We start from the raw sequence: 20,734 nt of genomic DNA on the forward strand, positions 1-20,734 counted from the left end.
TTTACAACCCTTTGCGACACTTTTTAGCCAAATTCAAATCAAATTTTATTTATTATTTTTTGGCTCTCAAGAGGGCCACATAAACATATACAATACACAGCAACAAATACAGAGAAAATACAAGAATTTAAAAACAAAATTCAATCCGCAATAGCTATACATCAAAAAATCAATCTAACAAGGCCGGACAGACAAAATATCACCAGGGATATTAATAAATAGCTAAAAATCCTTTAAAAAAGTTAAAAATATAAGAACAGAACATTTCGTTCGGAGGACAATAAAGTGCATGAAGGAAATCCTTTAAAGTGACAATGCTAAGGCGGATACAAATTACTTTTAGCCATCGATTGCGCAAATTACGTAACATAGGACAAATCAATAATACATGCATACAGTCCTGGGTGTTCAGTTTACATAAATTGCACAAAGCAGAAGTGCCATGCCATTTAGATAACAGTAGATTAAGTGGAATTAAATCATAGCGTAACAAAAACCAAAACCTACGTATCCCATGCGGTAGATTCCATAGGGCATAGGGTTGTGGCTGTTTCAACCTATAGGAGGAGATGAGAGGTTCCACATTCCTTTTATCACCAACTGATTTTTTATCGGAGAGGAAACAAAACTCCCACGAAGCCTCCTTGAGGACATGTTTTAACTGCGTGGAGGAGTAGGAGAATAGAACACTTTCATCAAGTTTCAGTATCTTTACAGCCCTTCTAAAATTGCTTACGAGTTTAGAGAACTCTTTAAAATTGCCCAAAAGTTCATTTTTGAGGAGAACTCGCAGGGTGCCATCACCCGCTCTAGCCAAACTGGCCACCCATCTTATTAGGGCGCATAGACCCTGAACCCAGGAACTCCTGAGTCCAAAGTCAAGCCTACAGGCGGCTAGTGGGCAAGCATTGTTTAGAGTCGAGAGGGATCTTAAGAGTTTCCCCTCAATCTTATGGCAGAAGTCCCAGTTTTTCACCTCTATTAATTCAATACCATACAAGATAGTTGCGGGGATTTTTACTCTAAAAACTTCTAGAAGACTGGAAAAATGTCTTTTCCCCGTTGCCTGGTATAAGGACTTTAACCCATTGCCATGGGCAAGAGCTTTGCGGGAGCAGTGCTCTATATGGAGTTTCTCACTCATATTGGCCGAAAATATTTTTCCCAAAAAAGTATAGGAAGTTACGACCTCCAATCTATGCCCTCCAATAGCCCAACCGTAATTTGTCGAGCGGCACTTCTTCTTACCAGCTATACACATCACTTTACTTTTGGTAATATTAATCTTCATGTAATGCTCACCAGCGAAGGCCTGTAGAGCCTGTAGCCGATTTGCAAGACCAATTGGAGTCAAGTCAAGAACAAGAATCAGAACATCATCGGCATACATCAGGCAGGATATTGGAGTCCCTCCTATCATCGGGGCAATCCCCTCACTGGCAGACACGGCAACAGGGAGGTCAGCCGTATATAAGGAGAACAAAAGGGGTGCCAATAAGCAGCCTTGTTTAAGGCCATTCCGAGATGGTATTTTGGCCGAAAGCCCCCTTTCGCCCCCCATTAAGACCCTGCACCAGGTCTCAGTGTGCAGAGCCCGCACCAGTTCCAACAGGGGGGTAGGGACACCAAGCGTCGCCAGTTTTCTCCACAGCGTTCCACGATCTACTTTATCGAACGCTGTGGAGAAATCAATGAAGGCGGCATATACCACTCCTCCTCTCACCTGGACATATTTATCTGTGATCACCTGAAGGGCGGACAGGTTATCTAGCGTACCATGCTCCCTTCGGAAACCAGTCTGTTCAAACGGCAAAATATTGCCGTCCTCGACCCAATCAGAAAGAGATCTAAGGAGACATTTCGCAAAGACCTTTCCGATGGAGTCGAGGAGTGCAATCAGGCGGTAATTACTAGGGCTATCCCTTATACCCTTTTTAAAGATAGGGACCAAAATACTTCCTCTCCAGGACGCAGGAACAAATTTGGAGAGATGGCACGCCTTAAACAAGGGGTACAAAATTTTGCTCCAACTTAAGGGATCTTGTTTGAGGACCGTCATAGGAAGCTCATCCGGTCCCATGGCCCCAGAGGGCCGCATATTTTTTATAGCCGTCTCGATTTCTTTCTCTGAGGGAAGGAAAACCAGGTCTTCAGAGGCAGCATATATGGAATTATCAATACCTGTAGTCCCGTTCCCTGCATAGAGCTCTCGGATATGAGAGGACCATACCTCTTCTGGTATAGGAATGGGGGTGGGGGTATGGCGCGTACCACATCCCTTCCCAATTATTGCCCAAAAGTCTTTAATATTACCATGTACAGCAGATTCCCTTAGTTTAATCCAAACTTCATCCTCCCTTTCCTTTTTAATTTTTTGCTTGAGTCTGCTTCTCTTTCTTTTTAACCTGGCAATTTCTTTCCCACGTTCCAGAACCCTTTCTAAATACTGTTCGCGAACTAGTTTATTTATTTCCCTATTCAGGGTACGCAATGTATTGGGGACTACCTCTCCTTTCCTAGGGGGAACAGTTTTTTTTGCGTACAATAAAATCTTTCGCATAAATTCTTCAAAATAAACAAATTCGCTACCATTCCACTCGTTTATTACCATTAGGGTATCGGCCAATAGGTCCAGCACCCCATTAATGGCGGCAAAGTTCCAGAAGCACCTTCCAGAAGAGGCATGGAAGGTAGCCTCGTTGCCATTAAGCGACCAAGACGCCGTATTCAAGGAATTTAAAGACATTGTTAAAAACAATATACTATGATCGCTGAGTGACGTAGGTATAATCTTTAGGTCCAGAATATGGGGAAACAGGCCATAGTCTGCAATAGCATAGTCCAAAATTGACGACCCAAAGGGGGATTTATGAGTATAATTAGCGGGGACGTCAGATGGAAATCTTCCATTTAAAATAATACCATCCCCAATCGCTAATTCTTTTAACAAAATCTTCCCTCTTTTATTTGTCACCAAGTTCTCAGGGAAAAGCGTCTGGGGAATAAAATGAACCTCTTCCTTAACTTTATTCCTGAAGAGTTTCAGACTAGCATTTGAAATTTTGCAATTTAGATCACCTACAAGCAAAATTACAGGGGAAGATGGGGAATTTTTTATCTGTTCAATATATCGGAGAACCTGCTGCAAACTATCATTAAAACGCTCCTCAGGGGGTATATACACATTAAAAATTACCATAGGATATTTTTCACCATTATAGAACAGATTTTCTAGAGTTATTGTGTGGAAAAGTCTACTAGGATCAATATAATGGGAGAATCTCCATTGCAATTTATTTGACAATAAGCAGGCAATCCCCCCCCTGGCATGCCCTTTCTTAGAGGGCGCAGCTGGTACTTCCAGGACATAAAAATCTTTTGATGGAGTTAGCATATCAATGCACCATGTTTCCTGAATGCACAATACATCCGCACCCAGAGAAGATAAAAAAGCAAGTTTCTCTGGGCAACTGTGGAATCCAGCCGCATTCCAGGAAATTATTTTTAATGCGGTGTTAAAGATGGTGAAACAATTTGGGGTTATCCTTTGTTTTTGTTGATAATGCACTATGGAGCCAATTCCACCGGTGATTATCATCTATGAGTGAAGAGTTCTCAGTTAGTGGAAGTGGCTTCACGTGCGAAACTGAGCGTTTTCCCCTAGAAACCCAAATTTTTAGGTCTCTAAGGGGAGAGGTTACCCCGTTTTGCTCACCACCCCCAAACCCCTGGTTACATAAAAGATTTGGCTTGCCTGGGTTGGAGATAGGGAGAATGTCAATGCCTAGGCGCTGAAAAATTTCAACTTGTTCTAGTATCAAGTTTGTTATAATAGGCGAATAAAATTTCACCCGTATACTCAATACACTACTTCCACCCAACAGAGACACCAGTTCTATGTCTCTAGATTGAATATGGTAGAGACTTTCAACCTCACTAAAACGTTTGAGAAGCCAAGCTCTATTTAACAAAAGGTCAGTATCAAATAAAGGTACAAAATCTAGTACACGTACGTCCGCCGGGGCCTTAGTGATATTTACAGATCGGGCCGGAGGACAGTAATTTTCCGACTCTGATGTTACAGCAGAGGGGGGGGCCAAAGGGTTAAGAGCCCCAGATGGATAAGAAATTGGCACTCCTAATGCGCTCCGTGAAGGAGAGCATGGGGGAGAGCCCCCTACTTGCGGTGTAGCTTCCTGAGTAAACAAACTACGTTGTTCGTTTTCCCCCTCTACAGAGGTTAAAGTAGTTAAGTTCAAATCAATGTCCACCTTTAAGGAAGTAGAAGAGGGCTCCACATTGATTTCATCATTCTCCCTTGCCGCTGAAATATTTTGGAAAATAATCCTCCGCTGCTTTTTCTTTCTGTATTTTCGAATTGGTTTCCTCTTGTTACCTTTATTAATTTTTTGTTTACCATTTTTTCCCCTTTCTTCTTTTACCTCCGATTTATCGTCCAGGGATTCTTTTCCGCACTCAGGCACAAAAATAGGAAACAACTCCTGTACCGCTTTAGGGCCAGGCAAAGGTTTATCCTCCTCCTCTATCTCCAGAACTGTGTTTTTGATGCAGTTGGGAGCTGCAGTAAGAGGCATATCCTTGTGAGGTTCCAGAGTAGGCGATTCAACCTTCCTATCCAGTTCTCCTCTAGTATCTCCGGTTTTCCCCTCAGACAAGTAATGCTCAGACTTGGGGGGAGAGGCCTTCCTCATATCAGGCGATTTCTGCAGCAATGTCTTTTAAAATTTGAGTGACTGATTCAAGAATACAGTCCGAGCTGCCTACAAATTTCCCCAAAAGCAGTAAGATTGAGGCAAGGAGTTGTTCCAGAGCGATCATGAACTCAGAGATCGGCTTTTCTCGTACTTCCGCAGTGCAGCAATTATCCAAGAGATTAAGGTCGGGGCTCCTGGGAATATTTAACAAATCGGATAGTTCATGGCCATTTAACGAAGGGGTGCTACTATACAACAGTAACCCAGATGGGGTGGCACCCCCTGAAGCTTTAAACTGCTCCAAAGACTCCACTTTAGCTGGGCTTACGTAGCGTCCCCAAAGTTCCAGGTCATTAGATAGTGCAGACAAGTCACCCCCCGGCCTATCATTCATAGGTGACTGAGGGATCGGTGGTATATGCACTGGATCACCTACGGTCATCATTTTCCCCTCTGTGGAGTCCCGTAAGGGAGACCCCCCTACCATTGATTGTGGGGCCCCATGCTGTACCAGAGGCGGTTGGGGGTCTATGATGGCTGGTGAATGAAATTCCAGAGCTTTAGTATCTGATCTTTCTGGCGTAACAAGTTTGGATTTTTTTGGACCAGCTAGATCCCAAAGTTCAGATAGTTGGCATTGACCTTTCAACGGTGGGTTATTCACTGATTTGTTTCTTGTGCGGGTGGTAGTTAATTTTCGGCCAGGTTTTTCTCCCACTACCCTTCCTGAGCGTAGGGTTTTAGACATTTTCCACACTATTTTCCACAGTAATAGACTTAATCAAAAATGTAAATAAGTAAAACTGGTAAAAGTCTGGAGTGACGTCAGTCCCTGACCGGCCAAGTAAGTCCGAGATACAGTATAGCTATAACAGTACACAAATCATTCACAAACCTACGAAAATGGACACAAGTTCAATGAGGCAGTAAGAAAATGTAAATGACCGGGCCCAGCCCAGCCTACCTCGGTCACTGAGGGCCCGCCCTTTGCCCGGGCTTAGCCCGGCGTCGCCCGCGCGCGTCCCGCGATGCGCGGTCTTTCAGCGATAATGAAGGCAGGTGAGGGGGGCGTGGCGGCGAGATGTAGCTGGCCCCGCTGACTTGTGGGCAATGTGGTTTTCCTCACCCTCGTGCCGCCGACTGCCTCACCCAGCGAGTGTTTCCCGCGGAGCGGGAAACGCGAGCAGTAAATCCCTATGCGCTGCCAGATAGCGCTTGCAGGGTACAGGCGCTTAGAGTTCTTTCCAGAGCGTTGTTTCTTCACACCAGCAATGAACACGCTTTCAGACAGCACAGCAGCACTTGGAAAGTGCTCCGCTCCTCAGCAGACTTCCAGCGATAATGAAGGCAGGTGAGGGGGGCGTGGCGGCGAGATGTAGCTGGCCCCGCTGACTTGTGGGCAATGTGGTTTTCCTCACCCTCGTGCCGCCGACTGCCTCACCCAGCGAGTGTTTCCCGCGGAGCGGGAAACGCGAGCAGTAAATCCCTATGCGCTGCCAGATAGCGCTTGCAGGGTACAGGCGCTTAGAGTTCTTTCCAGAGCGTTGTTTCTTCACACCAGCAATGAACACGCTTTCAGACAGCACAGCAGCACTTGGAAACTTTTTAGCCACTGTTGCGTCACTTCTGTGACGCAGCGGCAGCGTAAACCATGTGCCATGTTGCGCCTTATTTACAACGTGACGCATCTAGGGAGATGCGTCACGTTGTAAAGCCCTGCGCCACATTAAACCTGCGTCAGGTTTAATGTATGCAGGGTGGGCGTTCGGTCGGAAAAAGCCTCAGAAAAGTGACGCAGTGAAATCTACAAGATTTCACTAAATCACTTTTCCGATGCTGCTGCGTCAAAACCCTGCACTTGCGTAAGGCTTGATGCAGCATGTTAGGTATGGGCAGCCCCTGAGCTTGCGACACGACTCCAGCAATGCGCTGCCCTTACGCCATCAGATGCGTCACGCATCTGTTTATCCTTGCGCCACAATGCGCCGCATTGTAAATGCAGCGCATCTGTGGTGGCGCAAGGGTAAACTTACCTGGCGCATCCCTGCTGATATGCAGGGATGCGCCAGTCCTTGTAAATCTGCCCCAATTTGTTTTGTTTACTTTATAAACAGCAGCTTAAATTATGCTCCCTGGCCTGGCCTGTCTTTCCCCCTTCGCTGCTTGTTCTGGCAGCAGGCAACAAGTTATTACAATTGAGTTCTGACGTTATTTCTTTATCAATGGTGACTGAGTGCGTCACAAGTCGCTAATTATGAAGAAATTAGAGAAAGGTTTATAAACATAGGGTTTGAAGAATCCAGGGCTTTATATATTGGATAAAGTACCCACTGCCGTATATTATAAGACTATTGCAAATCACCACAGGATTCCATGTCCATATACTGGAATCAAGCCAAAGGCCGAATTCCTTTATACGGTCATGGAACTCCGAGGTGACTTGTAATATCCGTTTAATGGATGGCAGAGAGTATTTTATTCCTTATAATACATCGTCACTTCAACACCCTTCCTACCAACTGCTTAAATCCTTAGGGGCAGATTTACAAGCCCCTTGCGCCACTTTTGCGTCACTTTCCCCATGTTAAAAGTGACGCAAAAGTGACACAAGGGGCTCGTAAATCTGCCCCTTAGTATTTTGCTCTTTCATGTTTGTTGCAGACACGAAAACAAAACCAAAATGTATCAGTAGGAAATTCATCACACTGTCAGTAAATTTTGGAAAAAGATATTAGGACTATTTTCATGTAAATCTGATTTAAAAAATGCTGTGTTAGAAACAATGGGGCAGATTTATGTTCCCTGGCGCATCCCTGCAAATCAGCAGGGATGCGCCAGGGAAGATGCGTCACGCACGTTTGCCCTTGCGCCACTGCAGATGCGCCGCATTTACAATGCGGTGCATCGTGGCACAAGGACAAGCAGATGCGTGACGCATCTGCCGGCGTAAGGTTGGCGCATTGCTGGAGTTGCGTCGCAACCGCGACGCAGCTCCAGCAAGGCTCGGGGTGCCCCTATCCCTCACATGCTGCGTCAATCCTTACGCCTGCTTCAAGCAGGCGCAGGGTATTGACGCAGCATGGCCGGAAAAGTGACTGAGTGAAATCTTGTAGATTTCACTCAACCACTTTTCGGAGGCGTTCCTGCGCCGGAACGCCCCCCCTGTGCAGGTACGCCCACATGTGGCACAAGCTTTACAACGTGACGCATCTCCCTAGATGCGTCACGTTGTAAATAGCCCGCAGCATGGCGCTGGCTTTGCGCCGCCGCTGCGTCACAAAAGTGACGCAACGGCGGCGCAAAAAGTGGCGCACGGGGCTTATAAATCTGCCCCAATCAGTTTTTTTGTGTCTTTCCTGTAATAACCTTAACTTGGGAAAAATAGATTGGTTACGATAAATATCTCCTTTCTGCTGAACGCTTTTCATTTTAGCAAAACATATCAGACGGAGGAGTATGCAATTTCCGTTTTCGTTCTTTAAATTGACGCTGCAGTCATGCTCTGTGACATGCCTTTGGCCCTCCCTGCTAGCTCTGACAGCAGGTATTGTGATGTCAGGACTCAACTGTAAGAAGTTATTACAGTTTTTAAAATTGAGCAGCTACGTCATTTCTTTACTTCAGTCGTTTAGAGCCCTCACAAATCGCCTGCATTAAGGAAACTAGAGAATGCCTTTTATACACGGAGTGAAGTCTTCCTTGTATTATAATTGTATCAAGGAGAATAAAGCAATTGGAAAGTATCAGTAATTAATGCTACTGAAGGGATGGCCCTGGGTCTGGGAAGCTGCGGGTGTGCTGGTTCACTTGTGAGTATTAGGTTAATCAAGAAATGTGTTTCCAATTCGTCAGATTTCACCTACTGAAGGGGTAGCGGTGGCCTAGGTTAATTGCGTCAGGGCAAACACAGAACCCCGAAATATCTATTAATACCGGCATATCGGAAAATATTAAACTACACATAACGCGTTACAGTAAATTAAAAGACCAAACTATTTATGTCCATTAGGTGGCAGCAAAAGATTATGGCTGGGTCATACTAACACCAGCACAAAGGTTGTCGCACTCCTTGGAAGTGCCGATTTTCAGACTGTAGCGATCTCTTAAATTTCGTAGAGATCAAGGAGTTCCATTTGACTTAGGTGCCCGGTGTATTTGCACACAACTGTGCAATACGTACACATTGCTGCCAAGTTTTCGTTATGCTTTATATCTGACATTTCCACATTTCTGTATGAATTGTGTGACATTTCAATTACTTACGTGTGACCCTTTGAGTGACACTTTTGCGAGTGGCGCAAACCAGTCAAGTCAATAGATACATCGTAGAGTGATCCCTTTTCCCACACTATATTAAGAGCCTTAAAACAGCTGCAACGCTCCTGGAGTACCCATGCTATGTCTGTAACATGCTTCCCTTTTATAACAGGATCGCACTGATAAAAACACATTTCTTGCACCAGCATAAACCTCTTAAAAGCAGTTACCTTAAAAAGGGAAAAATGAAGTGGGCGCTTACAGTTTGAGAAGAGACCTGCAATAGTTACATTACGTTTCCTATTAATAACACATGAGAGAAACCAGTTCCCAACTGCACTTTAAATGTATTGGACAATCCTATTATGACTGACTGACTGGAGTTATAAGGGGCGGCTCGTCCACTAAGGCGGAGGAGCGTCGCCTTACTGCTCGCTATGAGCAGTGTAAAGGAAAAATAAAATATGGACTGGAGCCAGGTTAGGGCGGGGCTGGGATCCTTTCGGAGAGAGGAGTTGATGGTGCTCCTAAGTGCCCATGACGGTTTGGCCGGCCGTCTTGGGCCCGACCAAACCATCATGTGCACTTTGCATGTTCCCCACCAGGCTGTGTTTTACAGCCTGGTGTCGAACATGCAGAGGCTCCCACCCCCTGTCTGAGCGCCGAACCACGGCGCTCAGACCAATCACAACACTGCTGTCATGGTGACAGCTGCACCGTGATTGACTTGGGGGAGTCTGGAAGCCTGGTTGCTGCCACGATCAAGGAGGAGCAGAGGACGGAGGAGAGTCGGCGCCTGGCGATCGGTGAGGAAAATGTAAGTCTTCTTTTATTTCTAACTCCCCCCCACCCCACTGTTCGCTGCCAGCCACCACTGGTCTATCTTTATCACTAGATTCATCTGCCTGGGCTCAGTTGCTTGGTGGCAGGCCTACTGGCATATGGTTGATGGCGGTTTTTGATCCATTTACAGCAAATGGACTCTTTGATTTGTGACCTTGCTGTGGCAAGATATCATCCATTGCCTCATAAAAAAATTTTTTTTGTTAAAAACTACATATTATGCAGCAGGCGAAGGATTATGTGGCAAATGTGGCAACTCCAATATTATTCTAAAAAGGCTGCAGTCCCAGAAGCACATAATTCTAGTGGCCCTGCAAATAGCATCATCATCGCTGGCATCAATGTTTCACAGTGTACCTTTAGAAACTGTGACTTCTGATAAATGTCACCGACAATGCAGAAATTCATACTAGTGTACTGAGGTGAAATACTTCAAAGTTAAAGAAATATACTTTTTGAAATGTCAGTCTTTAGCACATTTTTAAAAGACGAATTGCATACCACGCAGAGGGCTCAGTTCCTGTTTTAGAGCGAAATCAGAAAATCTGCTGGCCTCTGACTCGGCACTCCCTATTCATGTGCTGCTTGCCCACCTTTGTATTGCAGGTGAAATCCTTGCTCCCTACCTGGCAGCAACACACAGGAGCAGGGACCGCAGCCGACCATAAACAATTAAAACACACACAGACGCTCCCTATCACCAAGACTCCCACAATCACCTCCCCATTATTTACTACTTGACATTCTAATTGCTGTGGCTTTTCATACCATTACTTCTAATTGGAAGCAGGCTGCAAATATCTCCTACCATATTTGGTGGAATACTGTTTGCTTCCACCATCGCCTAGACACTAATTATGTCTCTCCCGTCTCCCTGGCTGTTAAGCGTGACCTGATTTGGCTCCCTTTGGTATCCTACCTCTCCTCCTCTGCTCCAGTACACGCTTCTCTAAATCCTGCAACAGTTGAGGTGCGTAAACCACCATGATTGTATTGTTTCTTAAATGCCTTTTTGCTATGATATTACATTCTACTTTAGCATATGGTATTTTTCATTCCTATGCATAGGTTTTTGTAAACTTCATGCTTGTTATTTTTACCTGTATTGAGAGCTTCTATTGAACTGTTTATTCCTTGTATGCTCACCATGATGATTATACCTCCTTCCCTCCCCTTCCCCCTTTTTTCTTTCTTTAATAAACTCAAACTTAAAAAAAAAAAAACACACACAGACTCATGGGCGGATAAATGGTCTTTGGAAGACCTACGGAATGCTTTGGATGAGGGAGGCCAAGTCTGAGATGTCAGCCCTGGCCTAGCCCTAGTCCAGGACAGTTCAAGAACTTTCCATGCGCTCCACAGCCCTGGCTACGGCAGACGAAGGGTGGGCTGGGGGGCTAAATCCCTTTCAGCCCAATGGGCGTTGCGCACCTGCCTGTTGCACGCGGCGCTTAGAAACGATGGAGGTGCAGCATGAATTGCTGTTGTAAAAAACAATGACTATGCCTCTCTCAGCCACCCATGTTTAAGTTAGAAAAGATAACCATTCTCGAGGTGAAATGACCTCCCGTAGCCCCTGGTGCCACTGCACCTGCTGCACCTTTGATAGCTTCGTGGTTATTACTATAGTGTCATGGTCATTTTTCACACTCGGTTGACGGATAATGATGCACAATGCAGCACTTTCTTCAATGACGTATCTAAGGATGCTGAGCGCAGCCACACTTTCAAAGATGAAGCCATTCACACTGCGACCCAGGATTAACCGTTGGGTGAAATTCAGAGACTGATGAAAATCTTAAGTGGTAAATAAAGACGGTTTCAACAGCTACAGGGCATTGGCTGAAGTGTTGCTGCCGCCACCCAGGAAACCCAATTCTGAAGGGCCTGGGCTGTCTTACCTCAGATGGAGGCAGGATGTCACTTCTTCAGAGTGAGATGCCCACAAGAAGGTTCCACTCTCTGCACGTTTTGTGTCAGGAGTCCTGCTGGGCTCTTCACTTTCATATTGAACCAGCTTACAATGAAGTCTGTTAAGTGGAGACATGATGCCCAGCTCTTGTGTGCACCTGACATCCATTCTCATGTCATATGAACTATTTTCACCTTGGCCCCAGCAGCAGTTTTACTGTAGTGAGGGATACAGGACCAGACGATGCTGCTGAGGGCACAACACACGCTCTGTATAAATGAATCACCTCACACTGCACAGCCCTGCTATGTGAGGTCCTTGCAGGAATGCAAGGAAGTTACTAAAATTCTGACCCATGATGCGTGGTACTTGGCATGGCTGTGTACAATGTACAAGACTCTACTCCCAAGATGTTTGCAGGAAATTCTAGTGTCCTCCTGAACACGTAATTGAGCAGTCTCTCCGTTGACGCTCCACTTACACCCATCCATCACCGGTCAGGTGACCCTGTCAAAAAAAGGGCCCAGGGGGCACAAGCCAGGGACCAGTTATATCCACAAGAACAATGGGCCATATCAATCAAGGTTTGCATCATCCTTGCAAGAGGGCCCAGTGGGGGCACAAGAACTAAGCAAGATTTATCAAGCCACACAAGGCCACCTTGTTTGGCCCTGCATAGCTTGATAAATCTAGGGTAACGCTGCATTGCATTACTCTGCCCCAGGGCGGTGTTCCATGTGTGGGTTTTCCCACGCATCCACCCATGGATTTTAGCACATTCCCAGATTTACCATTATTTTGATTTCTCCTCGTTTATTTCTCTTTATTTGTGCTACATTCTGCCACACAAAGAAAGAGGAAAATGCCTCTGAAGATTGTTTTTGTGTAGGAAGCTGTCTCTTCTTGAACAAAAACAATCATGCTTGCAACACATGCACCCTTACACCATTGCACAAAAGGGCCTGCTTTGGAACTATGTAGCATATTGTGCGTCAGCGCATGAAAAGGACAGGAATGCACCGTATAATGTTAAATACTGCCCATTCCTGCCCTTTCCCGCATCTGAGCACAGCTCAGCAAGGTGGCTTGCTGCGCTGCATGAAATAATGATACATCTGCCCCTATGTGTCTGTGCCGGTCATTACCCACCATGCGGGCCTAGGGCCCTGATCCTACAGAAGGGTGCGGTGACACTTGGCTTGAGGGAGTTCAGTGTGGACAATGGTGTTGACGAAATGACTGAAACATGTGATGGTTCATTTCTGCTGTTAGGGCTCCCAGATCTACCACTGGTGCATGATTGGCCACTAAAAGCCTCATCACTGCATGAAAGAATAAAAACATTGAAAGGCATAATCAACCTCACTTGAAATGAGAGGAAGCCAGCCTCCTTCCCAACAGAAAATGTCCTTCACAGGGATGTTAAAGGACCTGGCTTGCAAGATTTCCGCCATCATGGAGGGGCTTGAGTTCAATCTCTCACTGAGAATGGTGGGTTTGCTTTTAACCGTAAAGTTTTCCATCATTGGCTTTCTTGCCCATATTGACCGCTTCAGACATTTTCCAGAGACAATGAGAATCTATGTAGTACATGCTAAATAGAGAACTGTTTGCACTCGGAAGTAGTGTGCTCACTTAAATGATGTATATGAGTAGATTCCTCGAGCAGGTCTTCTTCACGATTTTGGCACACCCCCCTAAACATTAGTGACAGATGGATCCTTCCATGGTTGAGGGGCAGGTACAAGGATTCTTTATGACAAAGGTCTTTTCCATGCATGGACGGCTTCTATGGCATTCACAAAATGAAGTGCACTGTTGTTTAACTAGTTTTGCAAAGACGCCAGAGAAAACATTTTGCACACCCCTACTTGTTATGCAAACATCCAAAATACTGCAAAGTGCATTTGTGCCTTGATTGCCATGAAGAAAATGTATTGTGCTGTGCAACCACATCTCAAAATGTGAAGCAATTGAGAACTAGCAAGCAAGCTCAGTTTGCTGAAGAATGGTAAAGCTCCCCTCGCCACAAGCAGGAGTTACAAAGGAAGGGCAGTGCATTAACCCTGGCATTTCAAACACTACAGAGATCCCTGGACAGACCAAGTTTTACACCTCTTCTAAAGGTAATAGCTGCAAAACTAGTCCCAGGCCTGTCTTACGGAAGACCTTACGAGGCACAGGTGCCTTGAACTTGAATTCGATCATCACATAAACCTACAGGTTCCTCTTTACGGTCACCCCCAATGCATCTCCAGCTCAGATCAGGCTTGAGTTTGGCCTAGTAAATCAATTAATCACCAGAAAGGGGGCGTATATCAAAACTTGGAAGACAATAAAATCAACGTTGGATAATTCTTTGAATAAAGCCCTCGGGCATGAAATTCAAAATGATCAAAATACCCATGCCGGTCTGTACCTAAACAGCGTCATTGATGATTTGGGGAGTCTGGACAATATGGGACTCAATACTCATGGAGGGGGTCTTAAAAAAATTATTAATTGGGATAATGTTCGACGATAATGCATCTCCATTCACCTGATCACACCTGATCACACGCCTGGACAGGTATAAATGAATACAAAGCCATTAAGCCTTGTTTGGACGCCGGATGGTCCAAGCGGTTAAAGGAGTCCTTTTTTAGGTACCGCTTTGGCATTCTTCCTGGATACGCCCAAGCCACGCCCTGGCTATGGAACACAGTACCACTCAAATGCAGATTGGGCCATGCGGCAGAAGAGAATGTTGTCCACCTACTCTGTATCTGCTCTGGCCTCATGAGGGGAAGGAGGCCCTCATTGGGATGGCTTTGGGATCAACGCGGCGTCCGTTCCCGCAGACAGGCTGTCACATCACCCCAGATCTAAAGGAACTGAATTGGCTCCCTTATGAGGCTAGAGCACAGCCAAAGATTTCATGTATGACGCACAAAGTCCTGCACCTCAATACACCAAAGTACCTAGCCAATAAACTTGAATTATCATTCAATAGCAGAACTCTGAGAAGCACCAACACCCTGCTATTGAAACCACAAAAATGTAGGAAAAAGAAAATCTACACACGCACCTTCTCTGGCCTAGCACCCATGATATGGAACGCCCTGCCCCAAGCAATCAGAATGAACCCCTTTACCACCTCATTCAAAAATGAAGTCAAACTACTTCTGATGAATAAAACTCTCCCTGATCCCAGAGCTGACGCAAGTTGATACCAACCAGAATCTACTCATCAACCAAGAGCCGTGTTGATCTCTAATCGAGAATGACTAACACAATCATGACCTTCTACAAGAACTAACAACAGATACGATCTCTTCTTAGATACTCATTTATTTGTGACTAGCGTGCAACTTCTCTTTTGATGTAACCTTTGTAAAGCGCTCTGATACCCTCATCGGGTCTAGTCCGCGCTATATAAAACCATATAAATAAATAAATAAATAAAATTGCATGTTTGACTCCAATGGACACTATTCTGAATTGTCATTTGACAAAAATTTAAATTCAAGTTTTACCAAAACTGAAGGAGTGCGATTAATTCACTCACAATCACTGAATGTATAAATATGGTTTGGTTTTAATGGACTTTATGTCATTTACTGAGGCAGCTACATATGCAATGCTGTTTTAATGTATGCTCTGGTTTTAATTGGTTTTGTGTAATTTGCTGAGACAGCTATATATGCAATTCTATTTTAATGTATGTTGCGTTTTTTGTTAAATTTGTATGATAAATATTTACTGGCTAGTTTTAGACTTGGTAATCGAGCGAGATTTGATTTGCGGGATTACAAAAGAACAGTGGTAGAATAACTGTTTTTAGAGGTTCATTATTTAAGATCCTTTTTAGATTTTGAGAAGAAGAAAAACAAGGGCAGCCCGACTTTGGGTTTTTGTCTACAGAAAATTGTTTGGTTGCACATTTATGCAAATAGTACGCCACAAGCACTCCAGACAAGACCAGACACACAGCAGTTGTTCCCTTATCAAATACATCGGTTATTAGAAAAAAAAAATGGACAGCCAGATCTTCACTGACCAGACACAATGACAATAGAACATTATGTCTCTAGTCAATGAGAAATCCTTGAACCTTAGAAAATTGTGGCCTGACACTTCAAGATTAAGGCCAAGATGGCCTCCTGGCAACGAGTGTTTCCTTATAGCTCCAATAATTTCTTAAGTTCTCCAGCGTAAAGAACTGCCATCTTCAAAAATCCCTTCTTTCTTAAATACCCGTCTATTTCTCAGAAGCACACAGGGACATCGACTGAAGTCCAAGGACCATCTCTAATCCATCTCTAATCCAGCAGGCCTTGTTGCAAGTAAACTTGATCTGAATTTGTGAGCTGAATTCCTTCTACCTCTTCACTTCTCCCACCTTTATAACAGCCATCTTCACCAAAGAGTCACTGAACGTCTTATTCCTCAGTTGATCATGCACCACAACTCACTCTCAAGTGAAATCTAAGGGTCTTTTCATTTTAGCAATTGCGCAGACAAAAGGCACCATCTGAGCACCTAATTGCAGTCCACCTAGGCCGCCCACCTCCAGACATTTTGCGTACATGACTTCCTGTCCATCAGATCTTCACTTTCAGTCACACGTCTACCACCACGTTTAAAATTTCATGGCAACTCTACCAGCCTTATTCAATTTCATCTTCTCTCATCAAACAAAGGTCTGATGTAATCTTGCTATGGTCCTTGGAGACATTTGACTCTATTGAACCCTTATTGCGGTAGATGGACACCCACTTAGATGGTTCAATTTCCTCTAATCATTTACACAGGAAATTTTGGATGAAAAACTCCATGGAATAAGCATGACTCCAACTGTGAAACATTTTGATTTACTCTACTTTCTGTTATAATTGTGGTGAGCTGAGTTTTAAGTGGAAGCCTGCATTTTAGGCCTTGGATCGAAAGCCCTCTTCCTTCAAAGGCAAGCTATTATAAAATTCAAGTAAAGAATCACAAACGGTCATCTGGTCAACTGCTGAATCTGGACCACCAACTTGCATTGCAACGAGATATGATGGCTTTAATCTGCGTTTGCTCACAATTTATGTCACTAATTGTTAGCGCATGAAACACAAAGCCTTATTTGGTGACTCCCTTTTCTACGCCACATACCTGCCATATGAAAGATGGCATGTTCACCCAATGCAGAATTAATTATGTGGCACCTCAGGGACGCATCACGTCTTGCACCGTTGCCCTTCTTCACCAATATAATCTAGTCCTTTGAACCTCTACCCCTAACACTTTTGTTTTAGTTCAAGCTCTGAATTTATATAAGAGACCAGTTCTTTTCCAATAGTAACTCATCTAAATCTCAACTGAAATCAGGTTTTTGGAGATAGTTCTTGAGCTTTCCTGTAACTTAATTTGTGCCCTTTCCCTCAACCCTGTCTGGCCACTATACATTCCGCATGGTTAACCGATTTTGTGCATGAATGGATATTATAATTTCTATTCCCTGCCAGGCTCACTGATCTAACAAACCAAAGTGGTGTATCATCTATGGTGCATACCTTCAGTACCCTCAAACAAATGTCCATGTTCTGTGTTATTCCAGCTCCTATTTGCTAAACTCTATGAATGTAATCAACTTTAGAGGGTCCCTAAAATTCTATCTGAGCAAAGTGACCGCAGGCGACCAGGGATGCACTAATTCCTCCACCTCTGCTATTCAGTGGGCTTTTAGGCCCTCATTTAAGGGGATGGATGTAGGGCAACGCAGAAAGTTACCTTGATGCTCTGCCCTACGCCAAAGTGAAATGGCAGGAATGCACTGTATTTATCCAATATGGTGCATTCCTGTACCACGGTGCAAGGGTTCCTGTGTTGTCTGCAGGATTGTTTTTGTGCCGGAAGGAGCACATTCCTGCACAACAATATTCCTGGAGGTGTTTTCCTCTTTCGATGTGTGGTGCCGAAGGCAGCACACATGGAAATAAAAAAAAACGAGGAGAGATAAAGTTATTTCTCCTCATTACACCTCACCTCGGAGGTGCCAGATTTTGGTGCATCTCCAGGTTTCCATGGTATTGTAAATCTGGGGAAGTGTCAAATCCATGGGTTTTGCATGGGACCCCTCACCATAACGCCCATGGAACGCCTTACAAGTGCAAAGTAAGGAAACGCAGTGATTTGTGCTGCCTTGCCTCACTCCATATCTATGAGGCCATTCAGAGTCACGCACAGTGGCTTGGTGTAGCCTCATAGATATGATTTTGTAGTTTGCACTGCCAGAGCATGACAAAAAAGGATGCTACGGTAGCGCAAGGGGCTCATCAATATGCCCCTTAATGTCTCCTGCTTGATACAAACCTCTTAGCCATTAGATGAACAGGACAATATAAACCTAAAGCCATAAGTCCGCGTTTCCCCTCCACATCTAACTCCCAAGTGCTCCAAATGCCCTATTCATCCCACTCAACCCACTCAGTTGAATCTGTATCTCTCCCACTCTCAAGCACTCACTGCACATCTCTCCCCAGCCTCACAATGTGCCTACAGTCACAACATCTCTTCATTACCATAATAAAACACAAATCCTCTAGGCGCAGACAATAAAATCAAAACAATCTCATTAAAGGTGGTCCACCACCAACCCAAACCACCCCCACACGGCTCCTAACACTATGCTTCCATGCACGTTCTTTAATGCAAGATCAACTGATGCTCTCTGCACCAAAATCTTCAACTTCTTTACTTATCATAACCTTGATGCCATCACCATCACAGAATCTTGGTTAAATGACCACAACAACTAAATGATTGACTAATGTGTCGTGTAAAACGAAACAACTTTAACGGCAGACAGCATAAAACAAGCGAAGGCTTGGTATTAAGGAATTTGCCGCTGCAACCTCACACCAACAAACGTATTTTAGACTTTTGAATGTTTCAGGTTAGTTCTCAATCTCTCTCCATCACCCGCTTTAGATATACAAACAATCTACCATACAGCTAAGAGCAATACCACATTTATTGACAAGAGTTCCGAATACATACACATGAGTTCCACAAACAACACATTTGTCTGTTGTTTTTATTCTGACAGTGGGAATCCAAAAAACAAACATCATGCGGATATAAAAAAAATTATCAACAGTGTATGCTGTCCCCCCCACAATCCCATTGATTGATCTGACAGATATCCTTGTTATATGATGAAGAGCTATACAAGTCCATCAAAACTCTTAACACTACAAGCTATTCCCTCAATTCCAATCCAGCTAAATTCATCAAGGACAAGTTTCTCATCTTTACATACACTTGTTACTATTTGAGCCATGCATCTTTTACCCAAGGCATTCCCCATCATTTTAAAGACAGGGCAAATCACTCTCATCCCTTAACAGACCTAATCTCTATCCAGCCTTAACATCTAACTTCTGTCCAGTCTCTAATATTCACTGGCTCTTCAAAGCTGTAGAGGAAATAGCCACGAAATACCATCATGATTGCCAACATTTATTGATCAACTATCAGTATAGTGTTAGACGGGATTTCTGCATCGAAACAGTAGCTATAAACATACTCAAAGATGTATACCACATCTGAGACAAAGGTGATTCTTGCCTAATTACACTGTTAGAATTCTCTGCAGCTTTCAATACAGTTGACAATAAAAGATGCCTCAAACACTGCATGGGTTTCTGAGACAAGGTACTAAATTATTACAAGGCTTTTGTAATAAAGAGATCTCAATTGGTAAATACTGGTGATCACAAATCCACCACTGCCAACCTGACATGTAGAGTCATATCCATATCCATATTAGTACCCACATTGGGAAACAGCGTTTACAACAATGCGATTACATTGAGTTCCTTTACAACGCTGTCGTTACAACAACCGCGTTGTTAGAACGCGATGCCTTTACATCGCAAGTCATTAGATCGACTTGCTATAGGGGCCGCTCTAACCTAAGGAATAGTATAATCTACTATTCCAACACCTTCCCTATTGTTGCGCAGGCTGGAGTTGGAATAGTAAATTATACTATTCCTAAGTCCAGCGGGCCCCCTAGAGCAAGTCGATCTAATGACTTGCGTTGTAAGGTATCATGTTCTAACGACGCGGTTGTGGTAACGGCCGTGTTGTAAAGGAACGCGATGCATTAGCATGCGTTGTAACATGCTATATTCCCCACATTATTTACTCTCTACATGCAATCAATAAACCTGTTCCTACATAACTTAGGGGTCACCGTTCTCCAATATGGGCCTGTCACCAAGCTGTATCTAAAATTCTCAACAAATGAGGACATTGCTACCCAAGGAAACTGCTTATCTCAAGTATTAACATGAGTTTCTTAGCGACCAGAACATGTAATTTCTTTTCCTTTCCAGCGCAGTGAAAAAAAGATTCTAGCCGAAAGTCCAAGACTCTTTAATATGAGATGGATTCGCACATACCTTTAATCCTATAGCAAACTCCCTTGGCTTTACACTACACTTGGCCCTCATGCTTCTGACGTCAACAATGTGTTGAAAGCTGAAAATGTGCTTCTCCAACACACTGAGTAAAATCCATCATCTTGTCCCCCCAGATATTCTAACTCTCAGGTGTCTATCTCCCTTGACATATAACAACTAGATTTTAAAAATGCTTTTCTGGCAGGCCCATTGACAGCGGTACCACATTCAGTCGCTAGGTAAGTCCTTGCTACAAGCAAATTCAACCACAACACACCCATGCATTGCAATCTGCAGTGGTTGCCCATTTCATCAAGAATCAAATTCAAAATCTGCTGCCTTGCTCGTAAAGCCAGCCATGAAAACTTTCTTCCATATCCTGCAGATCTTTTTACTATCTCCAGTAGCTTAAGAGATCTCAGAAATCACAAGACTTTTTTCTTTGAATCTCCTAAATTTAGAGACTCAGCAGCATAGAAACTGTTCTTCTCTGGTGCGGCCTCCTCAACATGGACATCTTTGGTGCCTCATCTTTGAACTTCTATAATCACTTGCTTGTAGGTTCTTATTATTGA

General features: G+C 44.1%; 1 protein-coding gene across 2 annotated transcripts in view; it reads right to left on the minus strand.

Moving 5' to 3' along the window:
• The window catches only part of LOC146833084 (complement C3-like), a 595,871-nt gene that overhangs the window by 209,545 nt on the left and 365,592 nt on the right, over positions 1-20,734 (minus strand). The window lies entirely within an intron of this gene.

This window comes from Triturus cristatus, chromosome 4_2, assembly GCF_964204655.1.
Source record: "Triturus cristatus chromosome 4_2, aTriCri1.1, whole genome shotgun sequence".
NCBI classification, from domain to species: Eukaryota; Metazoa; Chordata; class Amphibia; order Caudata; family Salamandridae; genus Triturus; species Triturus cristatus.